Here is a 27,444-nt window from a genome sequence, read left to right on the forward strand (position 1 = left end):
AAGTGTAGTTGAGGGTGTTACAATGTGGCTTAATCTTTTTTCAATTTTTGTCACACCTCTTTGTCACACATATTTGTTGTTCTCAATAGCCATTGTGTCTTGGGTGGATTGGTGACAACAATGATGGTGAAAGGCAATGATAGCTACGATTTTAGAGATTTAAATACAAGTTTAGAAAATTTTAAGAGAGTTAAACTGTCATTTTTAAACATTAACGCTTGATTTGAAAAAGGTTTTTTTTCAATATTTATTAATGGTAAAATTGTTATTTTACCTTTATATTGTAAGTTTTTTAAAATAAAATTTAATTTTAGCATCAAGGAGGCAAAAAAGCTTTTAGGGAAAACCTTTGGTCAAAACATGAAATTTACTTATTATTAGTTGGTTACCTAGTGAAGTGTTTAGATAGGTCATTGATTGTAGTGTTTTATTGTAGCAAGCTAAATATATTTTTGGCTTGTCGCGATGAGACCCTTTGGTTACTACCCTATTTAATCAATCCATTGTATAAAATAGTTAAGAGATTTATATATCTAATGGGGTCGCAGGTGTCACTATTTTCTTAATTTTGATTTTTTTATTATATTACTCATTTAATTGAAAAATCATTTATAAAAAAAAAAGAACTTAATTTAGGTTCCTTTATATAAAATAGATTATTTCATAATCAAAATTTTTTTATTTCAAATTAGTTCATAATAAATTATGGATAATACTTTAATGTATGGAATTATTATTTTATTTTCTATTGAAGGAACTAAAGTTTGTTTTTTTTTTTTTTATCTATTGAAAAGACTAAACTCTTTAATTTTCCTAACAAATAGACTTAATTTTAAGATTTTCCTATTAAAAGAACTAAACTTTCAAAATTTCCTATAAAAAGGACAAAACTTTTAATATTTCTTATTGAATGTACTGAATAAATGCAGTTAAGATTGTTTTGTTTTGTTTTGTTTTTAAAACTAATGTGATTAGTTTGATATTTTCAATAGAAAATTTTAAAAGTTAGAATCCTTTAATTGAAAATTTTGAAAGTTTGGTTATTTCATTATAAAAATGTGAAAGTTTAATCTCTTGGATAGAAAAACCATAGTTTGATTTTGATAACTTTAGCTATTATTATCCCTAATAAATTATGTAATAAGTCATTGTGAGAGAAGTTACAAGAATTTCTAATTCAATTGCTTAAGTCAAATCAATTGTGATTGAGGCTTGAAGTTAAGCTATAGTGTTTAGTTTGGCTTTATTTTAGTTTTTCTTAGTGGTTAATTAATGACAATTAGAGGTCAAGTATCGCTTTTCTCGATACGAACCTTGAAATGGATGTGATTACACCACAGTCAATGGTTTTGTAATTGAAAGATAATTTGATCAAGTATGTTAGATAATGAGTTCCATTTATGGACTCAGAAAAGCATTGCAAAGCTAGAACATTTGTTTAAACAAAACCATAAAAGCTTTTGACTTTTATCAAGACTAATAGGAATCTTCTATATGCAACACTTAGTTGGAACTTGATATTTCTGATATTGCATGTTTATATTACATTGCCTATCAAAAATGAAATACGTACTGTACTTGTAGATGGTAGAAAACTTGGTTATCCAACTTTTTCATGAAAGATTTAAAAGAGGTACTCTATATCTCATTATCATGATCTATTATCGTAGATCGTATAATTTACTAAACTTAAATCAAAGTGTATACCTAGACAAGGTGCTAAAGAAATTCAACATGGGAGAATCCAAAAGGATCCCTTAACATGTCACACGGTATATGTCTCTCTTGGAGGTTATGCTATGGGACACGAGAAATAAGAGATAATATATAATGAATTTTATTAGCGTTCACTATTAGGTTTATCTTGTACACGATATCATAAAGTCAGATTGTATCTCATATGCTTTGAGCACTTATAGGAGATATTGATTGTGTTCAAACTAGCATCATTGAACAATGGTTAAAATATCCCGGATTTCCTAAAAAGATATATATATATATATATATATATATATATATTAATGAAAATCAATTCACTGTTTGAGGGTACAGTGATGTTTATAACTAGATTGTAAATTGTTATAGTCAAATTACATGCATTAGTTACAATTGCCTTAAAATAGAAATTGTAATAGATTCTATAGTGGAAGCTGAGTATGAAGGATTTTTATGTAGGCCTTATAGGCAAATTGGATCGTGAAAGTGCATTCCAATGCCATTTATGATTTAGCAAGGTGAACATCCTATCTTGAGCGTCTAAACTATGTTATTGTTGATAAATCACATGTGAATAATAGGATGGTTGACACATTTAGCCGATATGTTGTTTTGTTAGTGAAATTGCTCCCGAGGCTCTTGATTTTGATCAACTCCAGGAGTTGTATGACGGAGATGAAGATTTCAAGCAAATTTGGGCCAAGTGCTTACGTTATTAGCCTATGAGTGAGTTCTCAGCCTGAGATGGGTCTTTATTCTATTCAAGGTAAAAAAGATTATGCATTTTCAGGATTTCCTTATGTCAAAAGTTGATTAGCGAGCTACACCCTAGTAATTTAAGTGGATATGTAGGAATGTTACTATTAGCCACAATTGAAGAGAAATGTGTCAAATCAACAAGGTGGCCAATTGTTTGTTATAGTCGATCAATTCTTTAAAATGTCTTATTATATTCCTTACTAAAAGACAATTGATGCTTATCATGTGGCCAAGCATATCTTTAGGGAAGTTGTTTGTGTGCATGGAGTACCGTTATCCATTACATCGGACATGGATTGCAAGTTTTTGACAACATTTTGGTTGACTTTATTGAACAGATTCAAAACTAAATTGAAGTTTAGTAGCACCACTAAACCACAAACTAATGACTAAATTGAAGTGGTCAACAAATCTTGGGGTAATCTAATTCGTTGCATTTGTAGATGTAATAAAAGGTAATGGGACTTTCTTATTATCTCAATCTGAGTTTGCTTACAATAGCTCAATTAGTTAATCAACTGGTAAGAGTAATTTTCTATTGTCTACACCAAAATTGCAAGGCATGTCCTAAATCTTTTCTAGTTTCCTCTGGGTGGAGGAACAAGTGTCGTCACTTCTACATTGGTTGAGAGTTACAAAGACATGTTCCAAGAAGTGCAACCAACTTTCGAAAAGAGTAACCTAACCTAAGCCACAACCGATAAGCATAGAAAGCGTCAAGTGTTCAAGGTTAGAGATCGAGTGATGGTATACTTAACAGAAAGAGAGACCACCAGTTCGTGTTTACGGAAAATTGAAGTAAAAGAAGTATACCCTCACAAGATCCTGAAGAAAATTAATTATAATGCTTATGTTGTAGAACAAGTGTGACATCCCATCATCTACTTAAACAAAATCATGACCCATTTCAACCTTTTTCTGCATCAAATACATAATGAAATGGCAAAATGAATTGTTTCATGTAGGAATAAGAAGCCGAGGTTGTCCTGTTGAGAAAGATGGCTTTTCTCGTGTAACAATTACTAAATTTTCAATACAGAACAAGTGTGGTTGCCGTCCTACTTTCTAGCAACTAAAGTTCAAAAAATTCAGTTGGCAGCCCTATATAAATTACAACATCGCCGAGCTGATACAACAAATATTTGATATAAACCGGATAGTGGACAACGAAAATGTGAAGAAAAAAAAAGGAACATCAAATATATGCACAAATGTGGACAATATCACTTTCCAAATGCAGACTGCGGTTTCAAAAGGAAGCACAGAGGTATTATCTAGGACCGGATAATTCGTCCGGCTGGATGTGGGAAGTTGAATCGACGATCCAGTTAGTATTAGGGTGGTGAATGTGGTTAAACTCTTGCCGCATATCCTCTTTCTGCCATAACTCCCATCTTTCAGCCAAACCATCGCCTTCCAGCATTCTCACCACTTCCAACATCTTTGGTCGCTCCAGTGGTGAGCTTTGTGTGCACAAAAGAGCCACTTGAATCAACTGCTCCACTTCTTCCTCAATGTAGTTTCCCTGTAGATCACCATCGACCAACTGTTCCAATTTCTTCTCTTTTAGAAGTCCTTTTACCTGAAATAAGGAAGTTGATATCAGAAGGAAAAAAAATAAAGTTGAGAGAAGACCTGTTTCTCTAATGATGATTTAAAGTGCACACAGATAGTTATAAATTCCAAAGGACACTAATTACGCTACTACTAAATGAAAACCTCCTAATTCAGAAGAATCATCTAGTTGAGCCTCAGTCATAAATTTCATTTTGGAAACTACTTGAGGAAAAAGTCTCATCAGCATAAATAAAATTGATATCAGGAGACAATCTGTGGGCAGTCAAAAGAACATTAAAGCTTTCCCATATCTAACGATATGCCAATTTTTCAACAATAAGCAGATAAGTGAAATTTCAGTCATCCTAATATAGCCAAAATCAACTATCAAAAACGTTTGCTCTGTGCCTAGAGTCCTAAAGCAATTAGTTTGAAACCGGGAACCATGTATGAAAAGAAATTTAAAGAACTAAAATGTAAGTTCAAAGGATCAAAAAATAATTCTGCCATAAAAACTTGTAAAATACCTAAACAATGTCAACATTTTAGAACCCTCTATTAGTTTTCCACTGAATAAAGTTATAAAATAAACTTCCGGTGTGCTATTACTACCTCCCTTAGCCAAGCAATGGCAGCAATAACCAGAAATCACAAGAAACTACAATTTTGCAAGAAATGCAGTACGGTCACTTGTAATCAATTGAAATGCAAAATATAATTGGAGGTAGGAGTATGTGAGGAGAACAGAGTGGATGAACAACAGACAGTACATACCCAATCAAGAAGCATCACATCATCATCATTTGCAAGCCGAGCAAGATCAAAAGCTCTCTGTCCTGTGATGAGTTCAAGAAGCATGACCCCATACCCAAAAACATCAGTCTTCTCTGATGACTTTCCTGTTGATAGGTACTCTGGAGCTATATGCCCAATTGTCCCACGTACAGCAGTGGTAACATGTGTATCTTTGTAATCCATGAGTTTGGCCAACCCAAAATCACCAACAACAGCTTCATATTCCTCATCCAACAATATATTAGCAGCTTTGACATCACGGTGAATAATCTTAGGGTCACAATGGTCATGCAAATAAGCAAGCCCCCTCGCAGCTCCTAATGCAATCCGCTTCCTTATGGGCCAACTTAGTGGTGCTTGTGATTGCAGCCGCTCTAGATAACACATCATCATATGACAAAATGATTTTGCATCATAAACACAAGAAACTCAAAATACTGTAATAAAAGAGTTTAAAATAAGTAATGGATACTACAGGTTTTTAGTCAAACTGCATCAGTAATTAAACATTTTCCAGTTCCACCCAATCTTTTCAGAAATTATTAAAAGCACCCCTCCATAATATAGTTGCTTCACATAAAATTGTATGGAGCGTTGGAATGTGTATAATAAGTATTATTTAAACATTGCAACAAAGCAATGGAAAAAACAAAAATTTGAAATGAACATTGAAATAAGGTATAACAAGCATACCTCTTAAACATGATGCCACACTTCCATTAACCATAAAGGGATAGACAAGCAATCGTTCTGTGGGTGTCATGCAAAAGCCACGTAGACGAAGTAGGTTTCGATGAACAGCCATGCTGATCATTTCTACCTCTGTTTGGAACTGTAACTCCCCACCCTGGGTGCGCTCCTCTTTCAATCTTTTTACTGCCACTAAAGAACCATCAGCTAAGCGACCTTTATAAACCTTACCAAACCCACCTCTACCCAGAATGTGTCTGTTGCTAAAATTATCTGTTGCAACTTGTAGTTCACGTAGAGAAAACCTTTTGAGCTGCCCCAAATGAACTTCTGGATCTTCTTCAGCTGTAAAAAGGGGGAAAAAAAAAAACATCACATACAACAACTTTATGATCAACATGCATTATTTTCCTTTCTTCTTTCTGCCAATTTTTTTTTTTTTAAATTTTTAGGTAACTAACCAGGTACATCAAAGAAATGATCCTGTGGTTTCCTACGTCGCCAATAAGCAAGTGCAATTGCAGGGGCAGCAAACAGCAGAGCAGCACCAGCAGCAACTCCCCAGCAATAGCTCCAGTGGCACTGTTACCTAATGGTACAGCAGTTGAAACATATAGATATATTCAGTTATTTCTATTCACGATAAGAATCCAATTCTCAACCACACAAACCTAGCAAGAGTGAGCAATCAGTGGAATGAACTGTTTCATCCTCTTTGACATTGGGAGTTAGAAAGCTCAGGTGAACACAGTTTTCAGGTTAATAAGGAAACTTGAAAATGTGGCACGTCAACACAGTCAAAATTCAAAATTGAATCCTAGCATCTCTACATTTTCAACTCCAAAATGAACAACTTTGATTATGCAATTTAGACAAACTATAAATTCCATAGCAAATTTTAAAAAAGTACAACAGTCTGCACGTCTCAGAGACCTGATCAAACTAAAAAACTAATCCATGGTAGCCTGAGATGCACAGCGCTTTCAGTCTGATTTTCACAAAAGCACTATGCTAGAAACCCCAACAAATACCAATTCCATAATCAATACAATTAGAGCAATCGACAGTTAACTATGGGAAATAGCAGAAATTGATACTGCTTGTTAATTGATTTTGTGAAGAACAATGATTCACAAAACAAAGATAACATTGTACTCCCTACACCAGCTATTCCAAAGGCTGATTTCTCTGCCAAGGTTGTTTAGCTTTCAACAAAATAAATTTCTCTTAATCAGTTGAAACTGCCCACCAATATCAACATTGCTCTCTCCTTTTCTTTCCTTACCTATTCCTTTTTATCAGTTTTTCTCCTTTCTCCCTTGAGGCACATGGACCTTTTTTGCCAGTGCTCCTCCCATTTACTCTTTTCATGCCCCAACAGTCCTCTAATATCTGTCTCCTAAGGCCACAGACATGGTCCTAACATTACCCACTCCTATCAGATTAACCTTGTCCTTAACCTCGAGGTGTTGAAATAAGGTTTAATTTTTTTTTTTAAGTTAATGAACAAAAATTTAAAGTCAAACAATTTTTAATTTAAACATCCCATCAAATGTCACCCATCTCTAATTGCTTGTCTTCATACGAACGAATTCCCCTTCTTCTCTCCTGTCCTCCTCGCTCATTATCATTACTTGCAATTGCCAAAATTTAACACGGTGGTTCAACCTATACTTCTCATTGCATAAAAAATATAACCCTTTCTCCAAGTTCGATTTAATTTTGGCATCGAATAACCTTTGAAAACTCTTGTCCTTTCTAGCACTTGAAACTAACCCACTATAGTTGATAGGGTTCATGTACGGGCCTATTGAAATATCTAGTTGATTAATTTCAGGTGACTTGGAACTATTTGATGATGAGTAGGTGAATTGGGTTTAGTTTTGGGTTGGGTTAGGTTTGTTGAATGGGTATGGGTTTGAGTGGTAAACATTTGGGCTTATAAGGGTGAGGTCGTTTGGGCCTGAGTGAGGAAAGTGCATGGATAGGGGTTAGTATGGTAGTGGGCCATTGAGCGTTGTTGATGGCTTGGGTTGGGTTAGTAGGTGTTAATAAGGATGAAATAGTTTGGGTCAGTTATGGGTTATCTAGCCTCGATCTAAGATGGATGGGTCCCAGCTCGAGTTGATTTTCCATAACCCAGTTTTTATCCTCGATTTTTTGTGCCTTGTCCATCCTTTCCTCTTAGGTTATTGATCTGTAGAGTCTCCTCCTTGGCCTAATCTCCTCCTATAGTCCATTCACAAAGGCTTCCATCAACAACTTGTCAAAAACATTTCAGAGTGGTGCCGACAATCGCTTAAACTTACACCTATACTCAACCTCGAAATCGTTGTAATAGGCCCCTCCTCAATTCGTCCCAGTTGTTGAACAGAACTATAGTCTCCCTCTACTGTAACTAGCTCAAGGCCACTCCCTCCATGCAAACCATTGTTGATGTCAACCTTTTGGTGTCAACTATGCGATTCAACATGAAATCACTCTACCCAAAAGATCCACCCTAATGGATCTTTTTTGATGAACATCGATAACTCTAGTCATTGAGAGGGTGTGTCTCATCAACTACCAATCGTCACTTCCCATTCCTGATGCCCTCTCCAACTGCAATTTCTCCTAACCTTATTTGTTTGTTACTTCTTGCTAGTAAAAGTGGCATCATCTCTCTCACTAGTGACAATTGCGACAACAATAGAGATTGCACAAGCAACACTTTTTCTCGCTCACCACAAGGTATTTCTTAGTGCACCATCATCTCCTTAACTCCTAAGATAGTCTTTCATTGTCTCTACATTTCCTTCTGAATTCTCCATTCTTGTTTTCATGTTTTTCAGTTTTCGACTACCCCATCCAACCTATTCTTCACCAATTCTAACTCCTCCACTCCCTCTAATTTGGTCTCCATTCTCGTCATAACTCTAATACTAATTTTGTTAGAAACCCCAACGAATACCAATTCCACAACCAATATAATTAGAGGAATCAAAGGTGAACTATGGGAAAGAAGAGAAATTAATATTGCTTGTTAATTAATTTTGTGAGTAACAATGGTTTACAAAACAAAGACAACAAAACACTCCTCACTCCAACTATTCCAAAAGCCGATTTCTCTCCCTCGGTTGTTTAGATTTTGAAAGGTTAAACTTCTCCTCTTAGTCAGTTGAAACTACCTACCTATATCAATATCGATGTCTCCCCTTTCTTTCCTCACCTCCTTCTTTTTATTAGTAATTCTTCTTTCTCCCTTAAGGCAAGTGGACCTTTTTTGTCAGTAGTCCTCCCATTTTTGGCCTTATCCTATTCACGCTTTTCATGCCCCAATTGCCCTTTATTGTCTGTCTCCTAAGGCCACATACGTGGTTCGAAACACACTATTGCTCATGGCAGTTAACATTTTTATATTTTGAAGATGTACCAAGTAGGTCAATAAATTGTAACATAACAAGCCAATATATCTATATATTAATTTATCAGGTCAAGATGAAAATTTTGAAATGGGAAGAAATAATGAATATTACATGGAAAAAAAACATTTTGCTTAGGGGATGAGGACGGATCCCACTGTCAATCAAGAACTGATTAATAGAAATTCATGTAATCACAAACCTGATGGACCAGACGGCGTTGGTTGAATGGGAGGAGGTGGAGATACTGGAAGAGGATTAAATTTATTATTTTTAAAACTGCAAAAAATATATATTAAAGTTAGCTTATCATACAACAAATTTCAGGTCACTGTATTTCCAATACTATTCAGCTGGGGGATTTAAAGAAATCAATAGACTTGTAACAAACCTGATGGGAGTGAACAGTGAAAAGGATCCATTGACAGGAATATCTCCCGTTAGGTTATTGTTTGAAAGATCACTACATTTCACGTGGGGAAATGACTGTCACATTCTAGAGAAATACAATGCTAGATGATGCTGACGCAAAGGGAACACTATTCAATGTGGAAAAAATTATGATATTAGCTAAGCACTCACAGGACTTGCAGTGACGAAACAGTAGTTAATAACCTCGGAATTTCTCCAGACAAACTGTTATTGTTGAGTCGCCTATGCAAAAAAACAAAAAGCTGTTATTCCAGATAACGGAAAGCATATTGAAGCAACACCAATAACTAAACATGTCAAAACAAAAACAATGTTAAAGTATACATTCCAATTATTCACACAATAAGAGATGGAAAGTCCACTGCACAGTGCATATAATTTCCTCAAGGACTAAATTGTACTTTGTACTCACTCAAGCAACAAAAACAAATGAATAATCAGTCTCATTTACCAGACAAATCATGAATGAGGTTGGAACAGAAGTAAGACACTAAAGATAGGCTATGAGTTAAAAGCATGAGTAGCAATCATAAGACTGGAATTTAGGGGAAAAAAAAATTAAAACTTAAGGTCCAGTTTGTACAAAGCCTCACTAATAATAGTACATCTTCAATGCAAAATTGCCCCAACCTAGAATTCCCATCATAAAATAATGTTACTATCATTCCCTTATTGTTAAATATGTGCCTTGGCAAAAGAAAACTTTCACATGTTGCCCTACACTGCTATGAAAGTGGTGGAAGAAGCTTTACACGATGTTCAATGATCAAATAGAATTAAAATTTAAGCTTTTTCAGAAAGAAAGAAATTTTGAATCCCCCAATATCACACCATAACTCAAAATGTGTGTTCACATCATCTAAGTGATTTACAAAGTTACTCTTTATACAGTGACTTTTATCGTTTATGATGTGGGTCAAGTATTTGCTTCCAACTTTACTATATATCTTATCCTTTTCCTTAATCTTCTTGTTGCTCTTCTAAGCCTCATCACTTATAACACGAACTTAGAACTAGGTTACCTCCTAGTCTCTTCTTCCTTCACATAAGAGATATTTAAAAAGAAAATAAATTGAATGGTTGTTTAGCATTATTTCTACACTACCATACTACAAATAAAAGGCCAGTACAGCTTGAATATCATTATTTGTTAAAACAATCTCATTCAACTGAACTTCCAGTAGCAGAAATCGTATTGAAGGCCTCATATTTCCTCTTTGTTACATGACTATAGTGGACAAGTAAAAATAAAAATAATAACAGTGAGAACATAGGAAAATGATTTCAGAATCAGGGTAACTTGCATACAAAGTTCAAGCCTAGAACAATTGTGACCAAATTTACAAATCATTTACGCAGACATAGGTAATCATGCTAGATGGGTGCAATGCATGTAATCCCACAAAGTCTCTTTCATTATGAATTAGTCACTGAAAATGTTTCTGCAAATTTTTTTAATATCAAATCAGATTGGGTCCACAGGATGCAGCTATGTAAGAAGATGATTTTCCTAGTATCTGTGATTATTATTATTGTTTCCTTTTTTCTAATCTAAGGCTCTTCTAAAACTATTTATAAATGCGATTGCCATTATTTCAGGCAGGGGCTTACATATCAGCTGTCTATTCAGCACATTAAGAGTATTTTAACAAATTGGGAGTCAAGTTGTGACGATAATCTCGGGTTAATAGTTGATACAGGTTATTTTTTCTCCATTAAAGTTCCTATGTCTCAGTTTCAGGAATCCTTACCTTATCGGGTTCAGTAAAACAAGGCAATCTACACCAAAAATATCTGGTATTTTCACAGACATCAATCAAAAAAAAAATTCCATTGTTTAGCTTATTGTTAAAGAAAGGACATTTAACAACTTCTTGCTCCCTTTCTTCATCACGTTCTTTCCTGTTCTTGCCTCTTTTCTTTAAGATTTCTTCTTTGTACAGCTTAAAAACTCCAGTAGCAATTGTTATTGTTCAAACACACTTCATAGGATCTATTCATGGCACAGTTCAAACCACTAGAAAACTCCTATATCTACTTTTATCACATTAGTTTAATAATTTCACTTGTAGGTTGTCCTACAACTTCTGAATCATGACAACATTACCTTTCGTCTTTCTCTCTATCTCTTCTTGGCCTCAGCCAACAATTAAAATAAGTATGATCAAGTAAAATTACTAAAGAACACAAAATGTCTTTTTGAGTTCTTCCCCCCCCCCACCCCCCCCCCCCCCGGTTAAAGTAACAAATTTACTGAAAAAAAGAATGCCAGAATAAGGTCATCAAGCTTTGTACTAAAAAAAAAAAGAAAAAAGTAGAAGAAAAAGAGAAAAGCTGTAGTATTTACAAAATCTAAAAAGTCCATTAAAAAAACAGAACAGTTTATTCAAAAAAGAACCAAGAAAATGTTTCCAATAACAAGGCATATTTAACAACTCTCACTGCAACTTACCAGAGAAAAAAAATAATTCTCACAGCACATTCCACCGCATAAAAGATCAACTGTTTCTTTTCCTCCATGGGCTATGATAAAAATAATGGGATTGTTCCCCAAGCAATTAATTTTGATAAATCTAAAATTCTCATCCTTCAACCTAACTTAGTTCAAACTATGCAAAACAAGGGAAATCACAGTACTGAATCAATAACTTTATGCAACCAACTGTAACTATAAAACTGGTAAATTAATTAATACCAGGGCACGTCCAATCTTTTACTATTCTAAAATTAATATTGACAAAATATTACATTAAACATTATCAATAATTATGTTTGCTAGATTTTGATGTTTAAAATGACAAAACCAAAATGTATACAACTGCTTACTAAGCTCCCATAAAGCAATTCCTGTGTAACATGCCATGCAGTGCCCTAGCTTAACAAGACTTCAGATCGGATTTAAGTTTGGGTTATTGACTAAGAAATTAAATTCAATAAAACATCATGCTTTCTAATGAAAAAAGAGCAACTCAAATATATATCATTCCAGAATATTAGATGCCTAATCAGACTTTGAACTCAACAAATATAATTTAATGTTTCTTAAGGACTACTGGTATAGATATCCTGATACTCTAGCTTGAAGGTAAAGTATTTTTAAGATCCAAAGATCACCAAGTACGACAAAGGAACCCAACAGATTGCAATTTTTAACATGTATTACACAGCAAAAGATTGGAATACCTAAATGTAACGCAGGCAATACGTTTAGCAATAAAAATTCCAGCCACTTATATCTGAATCAAGCTTTCAATATCATAAGAATTCTAAATGGAACCAGTGATCTATGAATTAAACTTTATTCTAAAAGCACAGATCAACACCAATAGATTTTTAGAAGTGCCATATTCAGAGAATACCAGCGAGGCTATGTCTTAAAAAAGTATTCTGTGCTTTACTTTTGCAAATTAAAGTATTAAACTTCAGAAAATTTTCACTTTTTCCAAATTGTTTCACCACAAATACAATACAGTCCATTCAACAATATATTGACTGATAAAATTATCAAACTGTACAAGCCACTCCATTGACACTAAAATCTGAACAAATAAAGCAACATGAGATATGCAGAATAAAGAATGCAACAAGAAAGATAAGTGATCATACAGGAACCGTAGATTTTTAAGGTTGCCCAATGCCGTTGGAATCTGACCATTTAATTTGTTCAAGTACAGATCCAAGCTCACCAAGTTTGTTAAGTTTCCAAGCTCTTCTGGGATTTTTCCACTTATGTTATTACTATAAAGTTCCCTGCATTAAAATTTGATTAAATGATTCAAGAAAAAATGGTGTTAAGGTAGACAAGAAGCTCAATAGAAACACATACAATGACTGTTAGTATCACTTGGCAACACCACTTTTTGCAGGTAATACAACCAAACATCTTCAAAAAGCTAGAAACATAAGACAAACTTACACAACCAAATATGAAGAAAAAACTTGAAAAATTCTTATATCCTATAAAAGCCAATATGATAAAGCATCATTTGATGGAAACATAGATATGCAAAAACATTAGTTTAATTACAATAAAAGCATTCAAGGGGCATTAACACATTCCATAAATGAATCATAACATATGAAGTTTGGATCAAAACTCCCACCTGTTAAAACATTGGCAGTTCAGAAACCCCCTGCTCAGATTATTATTATGATCTTGAGATATTACTATTCTACAGAAGTTATAAATATGAAAATACAAGAATTCCAGCTTGCACAGATGGCCTCATTAAATTCATCAAATTAAATATTGTAGCCTTAAAGTTAAGTCCATATCACCTCGGAGAAAAGCCTTGAAATCAACCAGGAAAATAACAAGAAAGATTAATTTTACTAATACCAAGTTTAGTTGCAAGAAACAAAACGTGTTTAACCCTTGCAAGTAATTGTTCTCAAGCTAATGCCAGAGTAACAACCAGAAAGAGAGACATGACTTACAAATACTGTAAATTTGGAAGTTGACCCAGCTGTTGAACCAGTAGACCAGATAGATTTGCATTGCCAAGATCACTAGAACACAAATGAAGAACAAGGTCATCGTAATTGCATAAACATAACACAAAGCAAATTGTTTCCAAATACAAATTAATATAATAAACTTACACACGCGTTACACTGTTATCACTATTACATGTGACGTGAAACCAAGTGCAGGGATTGACAAGGGTGGGATCCCAACTTTGAAGAACGTTGTTAGGATCAGCTAAATTTGTCTTCAACGCATTCAAAGCATCACCTGTCAAAATTCAGTTCTTTTAAATTTACTTAATTTCGATACTCGAGAAATTTCCCGGTCAACCCAATCTCGAAATCTTCCAAATAGCCACAATGTTGCAACTTAATCCTTCTAACATTTAAAGAGCAGAAACAAAAATGAAACCATTCCAAGAAAACCACTTATTTCCTAAGTCAATTTTGCAACTCAACAGAATTTCCAAGTCAACCCATTGATTGACACCCAACATCTTCAAAATAGCTACTGTGTTGCAACTTAATTCGTTTAATGTTTAAACATGAAATAATTCCAAGAAAAAAACACTTATTTCGTAAGTCAACACAAGCAAATCACCAAATAGAACAAAAATCGATACATACCTTCGGCATTAGAAGTAACTCTCAAAACCAAATCAAAAACAATTATCGACCAGAAAAGCGCCCAAAACGAACTGTTCGATTTCTCCATGTCTAAATTTGTTGGACTAAAATGTCAAAATATCCATCTAGAAGGAAAGAAATCTTAAATTCGAAAACCCAACCTAATCAGCAATCGATAGAAAAAAAAAAAGGTTGATAAAAGTTGTTCCAATAGAAATGAATTGAAGAGAAGGAGATGGATCGTATTGAGAGACTTTGGTTGGTGGAGGTCGAAGGTATAGAGAAAGAAAATGGAGGGCTGTTCAATATTATCGTAAATAGTCAGAGAGAGGAGGGACACGTCCTAAAGTCTTCATTTGATAAAACAATTAAACAAATAGAAAGACTTTTCCTTTCCTTGTGTAGAGCAGACCCCTATGGTCTTTTTGTCGTTATTAGATAAGATTATTATTGATTGTTCAGAATTTCAAGATTCACTAGTAAAATTTACAGGTAGGTATGGACGCTTTTGATATTTAAAAAACCTGAGAGGAATTCTAGTAATTAACCATTCTTCAGGGGGTAAATTGACTCAATAAAAAAACAAGTATAACCACTCCGAGCATGGAAGTAAGTAACCGGGTCAAAGATGCACGCGCGAAGTCTTTTATTACTTTTCAAGTCAAATGGAAGATACAAGGATGGGTGAACTACGTTTGTCCGGTTCAAGGTTTGGTCCAAAAGCTTTCAATCGGTAGTTTAAACATGAGAATACTTTATTAGTAAACTCTTCCATCTTCTTCCTTTCCTTTTTCTTACTCTTCCCTCGTCGGCTTCCTCATTTCCTTTTTCTTCTTCCTTGCCACCACCTAGCACTACCATCAAAACTAGCAGTTAATGATTGATTCTTTCAACCCGAATCATCTCACCAGAGTAGTGAAAATTCACACCCAATTGGTGTGTCCCTTTATTAGTGTATGTCATAAAAGTCAATCATCTTATCGTCCTAAAAGTCAATCATCTTATCGATTTTAGGAGTATTAAATCTTATATACAAATATATTATTGAATATATTAATAAAAGAAATGTTTTTACAATAAAACTATGTATACTTATTTTTTATACACAATTTATGTACATAGATGAGGTGTTATCATATGATTGGATTTTTTTTAATCATATGATGACACATGTTTTAAAATCACCTAAATACATGATAACACATCATTATGTACATAAATTGTGTATCAAAAATAAGTACACATAGCATTGCTCATGTTCTTAATATAAATAGAATAACAAAATTCAATACCAATAATAAAATTACAGAGCATCGAGCTTTTACCCAAATTTATAATTTTAACACATCATGCTATAAAATACTATAATTGGAAGATTAAAAATATAGAAAAACTTATTTGTGTCATCTTATTGATCTAGTAAAGATTGATTATCAATAAGAAAAATCTAAATGTGATTATAATAAATATATATTATTACTCATAGGTCCTCTTTATCATTTATCTTTAACCTTCATATTTCAAAAATTAAAATAAGAAAAATCTCACAACTTCAAAAGAAGTCAATTTCTAATGTAGTCTACACATTTCATCAACGATCTTGAGATATACAAAAGAAATACTCACACAGTTGTCATATTTAAGATAAACCTTATTATTGAGACACATGTTGTATTTATATTATAATATCATCAACTATATAACTGACATACTCAAGAAAATTCTTATTCTTGAGATAAATATTGTATACAATAGTGTATACAAATATATGGGCATATGGTGTGTGTGTGTGTGTGTGCGTGTATACACACATACCTATAGACACGATGAACATCATATAATAAATATGTATGAATGTTTAATTGAAATAAACTTTATCAAGGTAATAACTTTAATGATTCCCCTCACTAACTTAAGATATTAAAAGATTCCAAAACACCTATATTCTTTACATATTGTTTAAAAATAATGGGTCATAGTCCTTTGGTTAGGGGATCTTCCAACATGGAGTTTGTATTGATGTATTATACAACAATATTATCTTTCTTTATTGAGTTCCTGACTATCAAATATTTTATTTCCATATATCATGATTTATCGCTAATTTTGTTATACTTAGAAAAGAATACAACTACTTTATTGTCATAGTGAATCATTAAAGGCCTAGAGGTGGAATCAACCACTTGAAGCTCAACAATAAAATTCTTTAACCACATTGTTCATATGGTTGTTCCATAGCAAACAACAAATGTTGCATACATAGTTGAAGATGCTATCAAAGTTTATTTATCACTTTTACGTGATATAGCCCCTATTAGCAAGCATGAAAATGAATCCTAAGGTAGACTTGAAATCATCCACACAACCACTAAAATTTGAATAAAAATACCCCACTACTTCAATATTCTCAACCCTTTTATATCTCAACGTGAAATCTTTTATTCTTTATAAGTATCTCATAACATTTTTGGTTGCAATGTAGTGATCAGTACCTACATTAGAAAGGTAACGACCAAATACATTCACAATGAATGCAATGTTTGACCTAATACACACTTGAGCATACATAAAGCTCTTAATTGCACTAGTATAAGAGACATGAGACATAGATGTCCTTTCTACAACATTATAAAAACATTACTTAATGTCAAGCTTACACCATAAGTACCTTGTCACCTTTACAATTGTGCATATTAAATCTTTTAAGCACTTGTTCAACAAAAGTCTTTTGTGATAATCTCAGTAACTTGCGATCTTTGTCATGGTAAATCTTAATATTGAGGACAAAAGATGTTTTTCCAAGATCTTTCATATAAAAAACCTTAAACAAAAAATGCTTCGACTCATAAAGCAAATTACCGTCATTGTTAGCCAATAGAATATCATCAATATAAAAGACCAGAAAAATGAATCTCCTCCTATAACCTTGATATTTATACATGTGCACTGATCAAATTTGTTTTCAATAAACCCAAATAAAGATATTATCTTATCAAATTTCAAATTTCACTGTCAATAAGCCTGTATACCATATGCCCTTTTCCTTTAACTTCAAAACATTCTAGCTATCTTATATAGACTTCTTCAAAAAGATTTCTATTAAGAAAAGCTGATTTTACATATATTTGGTGAAGCTCTAAATCAAAATGAGCTACCAAAGTCACAATAATTCTGAATGAATCCTTAGTGAATATCAGGGAAAAAGTTTCATTGAAGTTTATATCTTATCTTTAAGTAAAACCCTTAACAATCAATATGACTTTAAATCTATTACCCTTATAATCTTTCTTGTTCTTGAAAACTCATTTACAACTAATAATTCTAACTTCATTAGGGAGCTCTGCTAGATCCCATACACCATTGTCACTCATAGACTACATTTCTTCCTTCATAGCCTCAAACTATTCATTTAACTATAGGCAAAAAATGGCCTCTTTAAAATTCACAAGATCTATAATCTGGCTAATCTTAAAGAGGGTTGGTCAACTCTTTCTAGATGATCTTCTAACTGGAATTACAACTATAGGCTCATCAAATATAAAATTAGATATTAATATTTAGACTAATGTAGAATCTAAAATAGTATCATTAGTAGTGGCTTCATTTTGAGTAGATTCATGTTTTAAAGGATTCTTTAAAACTTGTTGTTTAGGCTTATCAACAGAAGCAAATAAAATGCCACTCTATACATTAGTCAAAGGCTCCAACCTAGATGGACCTTCTTCAAATTCCTTTAATGGTTGAATTGTTACCCTCTATTGAATCAAGCTTAAGAAACTTATATGTTATTGACCCAACCATTCTCGTGTTATGAAAAAGGTAACAAAACCTGTATCCTTTAGAATGTTCAAAATAACCAATGAAATGTCCCTAAACAATCTTAGGATCCAATTTCTTCTCATTAGGATTATAAACCCTTACTTCGGCTAAACAACCCCAAACTCGAACATGTCTCAAACTAGGTTTTCATTTTATCCAAAGCGTGAAAAGATCTACACATCATACTTCTTACCATAGCTACACTATTTTGTTTAGGAGTCCTAAGCATAGTGTATTGAGCAACAATTTCACGTTCTTGTAAATACTTGACAAAATGACCCATTTGTTGCCCTGAATCATTATATTTACAATAATACTCTCCACCTTGATCAAACGTCACAACCTTGAAGACATTCTTAGTCTGTTTCTCTGAAAGGTGGATGAATAGGGCCAATAATGTTTGTATGAATAGGCTTTAAAAGTTCTTGACTCCTGGTTGATCCATATTTCTTAGTTTTTGTCAAATTTTCCCTTATACAACCAACACAGGTCCCTAGATCTTGAAAATCTAAAGGTAGAATAATTTTTTTTTTTATCAATCTATCAAACCTCTCTTAAGAAATATGCCCTAACCTTCTGTGTCATAACAAAGATGGCTTCTCTACAATCAAAGATCTTTTAACATCAACATGTTTCAGCATTCAAAGAATAATCAACACTATTGGTAACCAAACAAAGTCTATATAAATAATTATAAAGAAAATGGCTGCCAACAGACTGTGAATCAAACCACATATCAATTTTTCCATAAACATAAGTTTATAACCAGATTTATCCAACAATGAAACAAAAATTATAATGAGACCTTTTAATAAGTCTACCTATATTCCTTGGAGTAATGAGACCTGAATTTCTTATTCTACACCTCCCTTTAGATTGACTCATAAACGTATTAACCATTTTTATTGTTTCCAGCCTTTTTAACATCAATTTCTTCTTTTTAGCCACACTCCTAATAATCATGTTAGTAATTATCCAATTCTCTCTTACAGTATTATAAACTATTTTAATTTGACTAAACTCTACTAACAAGGAATTGAGGGTTTAATAAACAATATAATTGTCATTAAGGGGTATATTATGATTTTTCAACTTTGATTATATCTCAACCATCTTCAAAATAAATTCTCTAAACCGTTTAGAGCTATCATGTCTTGCATTTAACAGCTCACTCATCAAATAGCAAACCTTAGCATTATCAAAAACTTGATATATCTTTCTAATTATATCAAAAAATTCTTAGCATTTGAGGACTTTGACATACTACTCAAAAGGTACTCAACAATAGTCATTTTTATAACAATAATACTGAACCTATTAGATCTTTCTCATTTAGCATAATACTTTTTCTCATTAGTGGAACTTTCATCAGTGCGTCATGGATATTCATCGACTTGTAAGGCCATATCAATATTTGTAATACCTAGTGCAAATCCTATATCAAACCTTCATCTCTTAAAATCACGATTAGTTAGGAGTTCAGTAGTAGCATTAGTATTGCTCACTATAATAGCAACTAAATTCACAACTTATAATGCAACTGATAAGTAATACCAACAATTAATCAATTAGAATAGCCCTAAAACCTTATAAGCTATTCTAAATTGGGATCACTATTACATCACTATAAACTCTCATTTGGGTAAAGAAAATGACATGTTATTAGAATCTCAAAGCATAAGGTTATAAAATCATATGAGGATCTTATAAACAATTAATTTTCGAAAGAAATATCTTTTTTGGACAAATAAACTTTCTAAACTAATGTTCATCCTCTCTTTAAAAGAAAGTGCATGTTGATTAAATAAATACAACCATCTTTAGGCATATTGGTGGTTGTATTTATTTATGACCATGAACAAAGTATTTCATATAATTGACCTTATCCAATGATTAGTCTTAATATACATAATAACCCCCTTTAGGCAAGAAATTGCATGTATTACAACTAAAAAATATGTCATTACTAGATGGAATATTTCATGAGTTTCGATGAATACATCGCTTTGACAATTAAACATTCTAACAACATACTAATTTATTCTTATGATACTAAGCAAAATTATCTCAACAAAGATTTTATGAGACATTGACCATTATTATCTATGACAATCTTCTAAAGCAAAGTTGCATCAAACACATGAACAAAACAACCATTTTGGAATTTTAATGCCCATATGCAGCAATTTATATCAAAATAAAACCATATATGTGTTATAAATGAAATATAATACAACAAAATAAGCATGTGCACTTCCAATAAGCAAATTAACACTAGAACACGCCAACATGTGCTAGAAAACTACCTTTACGCACTTTAAAATGATGTCACAGTCTAGAAAACCAAGCTCACACACCACCAAGCCCTTCAAATGCCTTCATTTATCCCCACGCGCTGAGCAACCTGTTCACACACCGTCACGTGTTGTGAGGAAATCTCACATGCCCACATACATAGACCCATGGATGGATCAAGTCATCTCAGTTTTTGAGTCAAGAAACCCATTAACTTACCTAGGTCAACCCATTGATTGGTCAATGCACTGACCATTGACCACAAGCTCGGGTCACCCATTGACCCAAGTAATCAAGTTTTCCCAATCCAATTACAACCTACGGGTTAACAAAAACCCTAACTCTCTACTATCATTGCCAATGCCAAATTCAATCATTTCGATCGATGATCAGTCTAGTAACCATAGAAGAAATGATCTCTAGGCAGCGATAACTCCATCTGTAGCATCCCTAGTGGGCGACGAATAACTCATCAATCAAAATTGGCACTTCATTGAAACAATTACCCAATGCAATTTTAGCTCAATTTCAACTGATTTTCAATTGATTTTGGGTTCAAAAATATGTTTAAAAGCATGTATAATCAATAACAAACATAAACATATAATTTTCATGCTCAATTACCAACAATTTGATAAAATTCCCAAAATCCTAATTCAAGAATTAAGCCAAAATTATCAAATTTTCACAAAATTAATAGGTTTAATAGTCTAAATGTGATGCTCTGATACCAACTGTAAACAAAAAAATGAAATTCAATACCAATAGTAAAATTACAAAACATTGAACTTTTACCTAAATTCATAATTTTAACAAATCAAGCTATAAAACACTATAATTAGAAGATTAAAAACATAGAATAACTTGTTTGTATCATCTTACTGTCAATCTCAGAGTAAAATCTTCCTTCCTAGGTTTTTTTTTTTTTTTTGCAAAACACGTTGCACAATGGGTGCCAAGTAAAGTTACACATTAATATTATCTAGGGAAGGTAAAAGGCTAAATTGGGCTCTCCTATCAAAACCCTAATAACCTTATATCAACAGATATTTGTAACCCAAAGTTAATCAGTTTTTGGATGACTATATTAGGCCTATAAAAAAAAATTTGGACTGCACATTTACATGGTTTTATTAAACAACAATTAAAAAAAAATTAGTCATTGTATGCCCACATCAATCCAACACTTAATTTACGTAGTTTCCTTGCGTCACTATCAAATAGTTATACATGTGAATTGTCTGGATGATGCAAATCTTTGAAAAATCTCATTAACAAAGCAAATCTGCATAAATAATATTAATTAGGCAATAACATTGCATATCAGACATACTGAATGCTTATATTTATCATATGATTATATTAGCATGGGTGATTAGAGACATATCATATGACATTAGCATAGACAAATAGTTAGTGAACTGTTTATTGAATATTATCGATTACAATGAATCACAAGGACATTAAAAGTTTGGTCAATGATTTATTGTAAAATTATATTAGTTTACCATTAATCTTACACTTGAGATATCTTGGTTGCCTTTGACATGAATGCATACAGTTATATGGTGTATAAACTCAAGGCTAATCATGTCATATGCGATAAGCTTATTTAACCATGTCTTATTTATGTGAAAAGACAAGTGATAGTTGAGATGAGATCTATTGCTCGAGATAGTGTAAGCTCAAGTTCCTAATGGAATGTTAGTAAAAATTGGAAAAAGATAATTTCTGGCCAAAGTGAAAAAGTATTTCATGAAAGGTTGTTTCATGACGATTGGCTATTCAATCTAAGATTAAGATATGGCTTTTGACATACCATGAACCCATTCTTAATTAGAATTATATACGATTATAAAAGGGCTAATTGAAGTTTATCTTCATTGTGGTTTAAGAATTATGATGTACTGTTAGATACTTCTCATAGTAAATGAGACTCTTGAAAAAGCTCATAGGGCTTCAATATTAGGCTCACGACTAGATCAAAATGAAACTAAGAGGTCACATATAACAACCTAAGCAAATAGAGAAAATGAAAAGTAAAATTTGATTATCCATATCTAGCTAGCACTTTCTAAAGGTAATATAGTCATTTCATGAGAATATGTACCATGAATAGAAGTAAAGCATTTTAGTGGGGTTAAAATGAAAATGAAGATTAAGAGATATAACATATTTTATTATATGCAATTCAAAGTTTTGAAAGTGCAATTAGAGAAAAGTTCACTAATTGCACCTGTGAATTTAACTTTTTCTCTCATTTTTTCATAAACACGAAAAAAAACTCTCTCACTAAAAATCATAGCTCAACTCTCCTTTATTTGTCAGGTTTCCCTACCTTATAATTTCATACTGGAAAAGAAAGAGATGTTTGATAAATGGCAAGAGGTTAGCTTAAAAGCTCAAAGATATGTGTTAGCTTCTATGAATTTGGAGCTCCAAACTCATCATGAAAACATGAAAAGTACAAATGAGATACTTCTTGCATTACAAGAGTTTTTTAATATGAACTATGTTGAACCTTATTTGGAATGAGGTTGAAAAAAAAAGTTTCCTTGGATAATTATATCATAAACATTCTAGGGCAATTTAATGCATAACTTTTTGACCCATTTTCATTGGTTGTACCCCTAGTCTCTCAATTGTGCTATTGGTTACAAAACAGTGACTAGCATTACAATCAATTAAAATATATAAAATGATACTGAGTATGAAATTTGACCTATCATTACAGATGGACTAGCCGTGAAAAGTTCATGGGTGATAGTGTAAACTTTGGTAGTGGCTCCTCTCACTAGTTGAGAGACTTAAGCTAGGACTCTAAGATAGAATATGGTAATTTGCCCTTGCTATCTGCACCTGAAACATACTTCATGACCTATCAAGCACTGTCATATGTAATACTTACCACACATTTGGCAAGCTAGAATTTCTGGTCCCCTTTACTTTTTGTTACCTTCCAGCCTTTCTTATTATCTTTCGGTTAGAATGGTTTCTTTCCCTTTTTGTTTGGTGAGGGGCTTTTACAAGCATTGCTCTTACCTAACTGTTGTTCTAATATGGAAGTAGGCTTGTCATACATCATCTTGACAAACTCCTTTGATCTCATGGCTCTACTCAAGACCTCACCGTAAGTCTGTAGTCGTTGTGTACTTATTATGACATCTCAAGTTATTTTTTATCAAGCCTATACACAAATTTATCTATCTTTCTAATTTTTGTGTTGGCTATCTTAAGGGCATATCTAGCCAAATGGTTACTATTTTACTATATTTGAGCCTTAAGATAAGACAATGAACTCATAGGCCCTGATGCAAGTTATATCTACACCTCTACATTCAATCTTAAACCTCTTTCTAAAATTTAGCTAGGACATCTCTAAAATTGTAACTATCTCTCTGGTCAAATTCCACTACACTTTAACATTTGTTTTGAAAAGATAGATGGCATATCCAATCTTCTCCTGATTTGTCAAGTTGAATAGGGCCATAACACTCCCTATTCACTCTAGCCATTCCTTAACTATGATTGGATCTTTAACACTTATAAACTTCTAGGGTTGGTGCATATTTGGCAAGTTGTAAACAGGGTATAATGAGTCTTAGCTATCATTGGTATCTATGCATATGTCTCATCTATTGAGTCCTCTGTCAGCAATGCTTGAACTGACTTATTAGCTTGAACTAAAACATATTCCTGCTTCTTATACACCTTTTCTAATCATGTTTCTTACATTGTTAGCATTCAAGCGTACTTTAGATGCCAGAGGAACAACTCTATCACTTTGTGTCCTTATGGGTTTTTTACTTGATCATTTCTAATGGCTCTCCTTATTTGCCTTATTTTCTTAAAAAGCTCACAACTATAAGTCTCAAACATAAACTTAGCAGATAACATAAAACTTTATTTATAGTGATCGGTTACAAGTGCAGTCAACGTAACATAAGGAATTTACATTCTTAATTTCACTTAGCTACACACATTCTTAAGACATCTTTTGGGTGCCAAAATCTTGTTCTAATATAATATGTAACACCCCCTTTAAAAGTACTGCCCTCTAGAGGAAGATGTCACTAACTTTGACTAATTAAACATGCATTCATTTAATATCTTAACTACGCATTCACAAAAATCCATCATAAACATTAGAAAAATTATGGAATTACTCTTATGTAAAGAACATGTAGAAAAGTAACAAAAAAATGTCCTTTAATTAATATAAAAACATAATCCATCATCTCATAATAGTAGATAAAGTAAATTCCATAACATAAGTTCAAACATAATCATAAACATAATGAAAAAGCTAGAATGACTCAAATGCCTCTAAGTCCTATACTTTCGTTGATAGTCATTCACCCCGTAACCATCATGATCACTTGTACCTGTATATTAAAGTTGAAGAGTGACTAAAAAGCCACAAACCCATTCCTTTACACTATACAATACATCAAACTCAATATCATTTAAATATACAAGTCTTCCTCACCAAATTCTTGTTTCGGATTGAACCTGACATTTTGAACCCCTATTAAACCATTATTATGATATTGTACATAACGATTTAGTTCACCTTCTTGTAAACCATAATTGTGTTGTACCTCATAACCTTGTTCCAATCCTTGCACACTATCATGTGTCTATTGAACATCATAGCTAGTAATTTTTGCTAATACATGTACAAACTTATAGGTAGTTATTGGAATATATTCTCTAAAGAGGTTAGACATGCTATTAAGACATTCGACATTTTGATCATTTAGGATGTCAATAAGGTTATCATCGTCAAGATGTCTTGGTTTCATATTTAGCTAAATGTTGTTTAGCCTTCAATCTATATGACATTTTTCATTTAATATATCAATTAATCCCTTAAATACCGTGTACTCAGGAATTTCAATGACTTTCCTATTACCTCCAACATATTTCATTATACTGTCATCATTTTTTATCCATTACCCTCCATATCAAATGACATCATATTTGACCATTTTGATCAATCCCACAATTACCAATATTAATAACTAATTTTATTAGAAACAAACAAGAAGAAAACCAACTTATTTGTCCTCCAGCATCAAAGCAAACTGTTCGCTTGGCTTTGGCTTTTCCAATGACTAGTGGCTTCTCTCTAGCATCCTAAGTCTTAACTTTTTCAACCTTTTTGGTTCGTGCAGCTGGAGTGTATCTAAAGAATGAGAAATTGATCAAACACCTCTTTTTATTTTGCGTCTTAGACATGACATGCGGGCTTGTAGACACTTTACATGGGCGTGTGCCCTGTCATTCAACTATGGCAATATGCAATTATGCCACGATTTTTATTTTATCTTAAATTCAAACTTTGCTGACGATCCATGGTCATGTATACCCATATACACAAGCATGCATCCCTCTAGGAATCGTTAATAAACTTAATTAAAATTTAAGAAAAAATATTAAAATACCTTTGGGCTTACCTATGGGTATTACAGAGAGATGCAACAAATATTTCAACAGTTTTCCTCATTGATGTACCGAATGAAAATACTAAAGGATTCATATGTTTAGAGACTAAGATGAATCTAGGTTCATGGGAGTTACCTCTTTCTATGTTTACATGCGTTTATATATGTTATCATGAAATGACATGTTTGCAGTATGTCCAAGAAGATGTGCCTCAATAAGAGGTTGTGCCCCAACAGAAGGTTATGCCCTAGCACGAAAAGTGCCTCAACATGACATGTCTCCCAGTAGGGGGATGTATGCCACCAAAAAGATGTCCCCCCAAAAAAGCTAAGGCCCTTATTGATCCAAAACAGTTAGCATTTGGTTATATTCTAAAAAAAGGTAAACAATTGATTTATCTATTAACCAATCCAACTAAGACAAGGAGGATGTTCCAGTGAAAGACAGTGCACCCATTAATGTCCTAGATGCTTTGAGTAAGCTAACTATTGTATCGAACTCAACATTACCATAGTTTTACATAACATTCAATCGATGGTGCCATAGTGCATCAAATAATGATCACATATGTGTTTTCTTTGCAAAACCCAGTGGTATAATAGGACATATGCACAAAGGCAACTTATGGACCCCATTGGTTATTAAGGGGCAGTGGCTAAAGGGCTTAGTATGCAATCGTCTTATTTTACATATGTTATTTCACACCGTTCAACTTATGATTTCATTTCTTTTCCAATATAATACGCCAAAGCTTTCCTTGAAGAACTTTGTTATGACCTTTGGGATAGTAACTGGACAAGAATGTCTACCCAGTTAGTGAGACTTCTGTCATCCTAGGCACAAGAGTTTGTCAAATTAGGTTTGGAAATAAAGTGGCCACCATTTTTCCTACATCAAATCCATAACATCTCTCCCCAACTGCCAAATGAATACTTTCGGCCATAGAACGTGGTTAAGAAAGTGATGCACTTTTACTTGTTTGTGATGTGATATGATGTTAAATTAAGTTTAATTTGTACTATGTCACAAGTGTACTTTCCCATCAACATTGACAACTAACACTAGATCTACAGTGAAATTGTTCTGAAGGAGTAGACAATGTATATGTACAACTCCATGGAATATATAACAAGTAAAGTGAAATTTATGGAGTTTATGGCATTGCATAAGATATTGTTGTACCTTAACTGTGGCTAGCAATTATTATCAAACAAGGGGTATCCAACCATCGCCCAAGTTGACCAAATTAAAATTTACGTGTGTCCACAATGTCCCCAATTTAGAAGCCAGCATCAAAAGATTGTGGAGTTTTTATGCTCATGCTTATCAAGTACCTTGCACGAAATTGTGTGTTTAACTTTACAGCCAAGCATTTAAAGTTTCTTCGGAAACAAGTGGCTATATGCGTATTTCATGGGAGAACTTTTGGTATGAAAGA

The 27,444-nt window shown here is 33.0% G+C and overlaps 1 pseudogene; it reads right to left on the bottom strand.

Annotated features, from left to right (window-relative positions):
- Positions 1 to 3,466: 3,466 nt before the first annotated feature.
- LOC123213254 lies at positions 3,467 to 14,805 on the bottom strand (annotated as a pseudogene).
- Between the last annotated feature and the right edge of the window lie 12,639 nt (positions 14,806 to 27,444).

Source organism: Mangifera indica, chromosome 4 (assembly GCF_011075055.1).
Source record: "Mangifera indica cultivar Alphonso chromosome 4, CATAS_Mindica_2.1, whole genome shotgun sequence".
NCBI classification, from domain to species: Eukaryota; Viridiplantae; Streptophyta; class Magnoliopsida; order Sapindales; family Anacardiaceae; genus Mangifera; species Mangifera indica.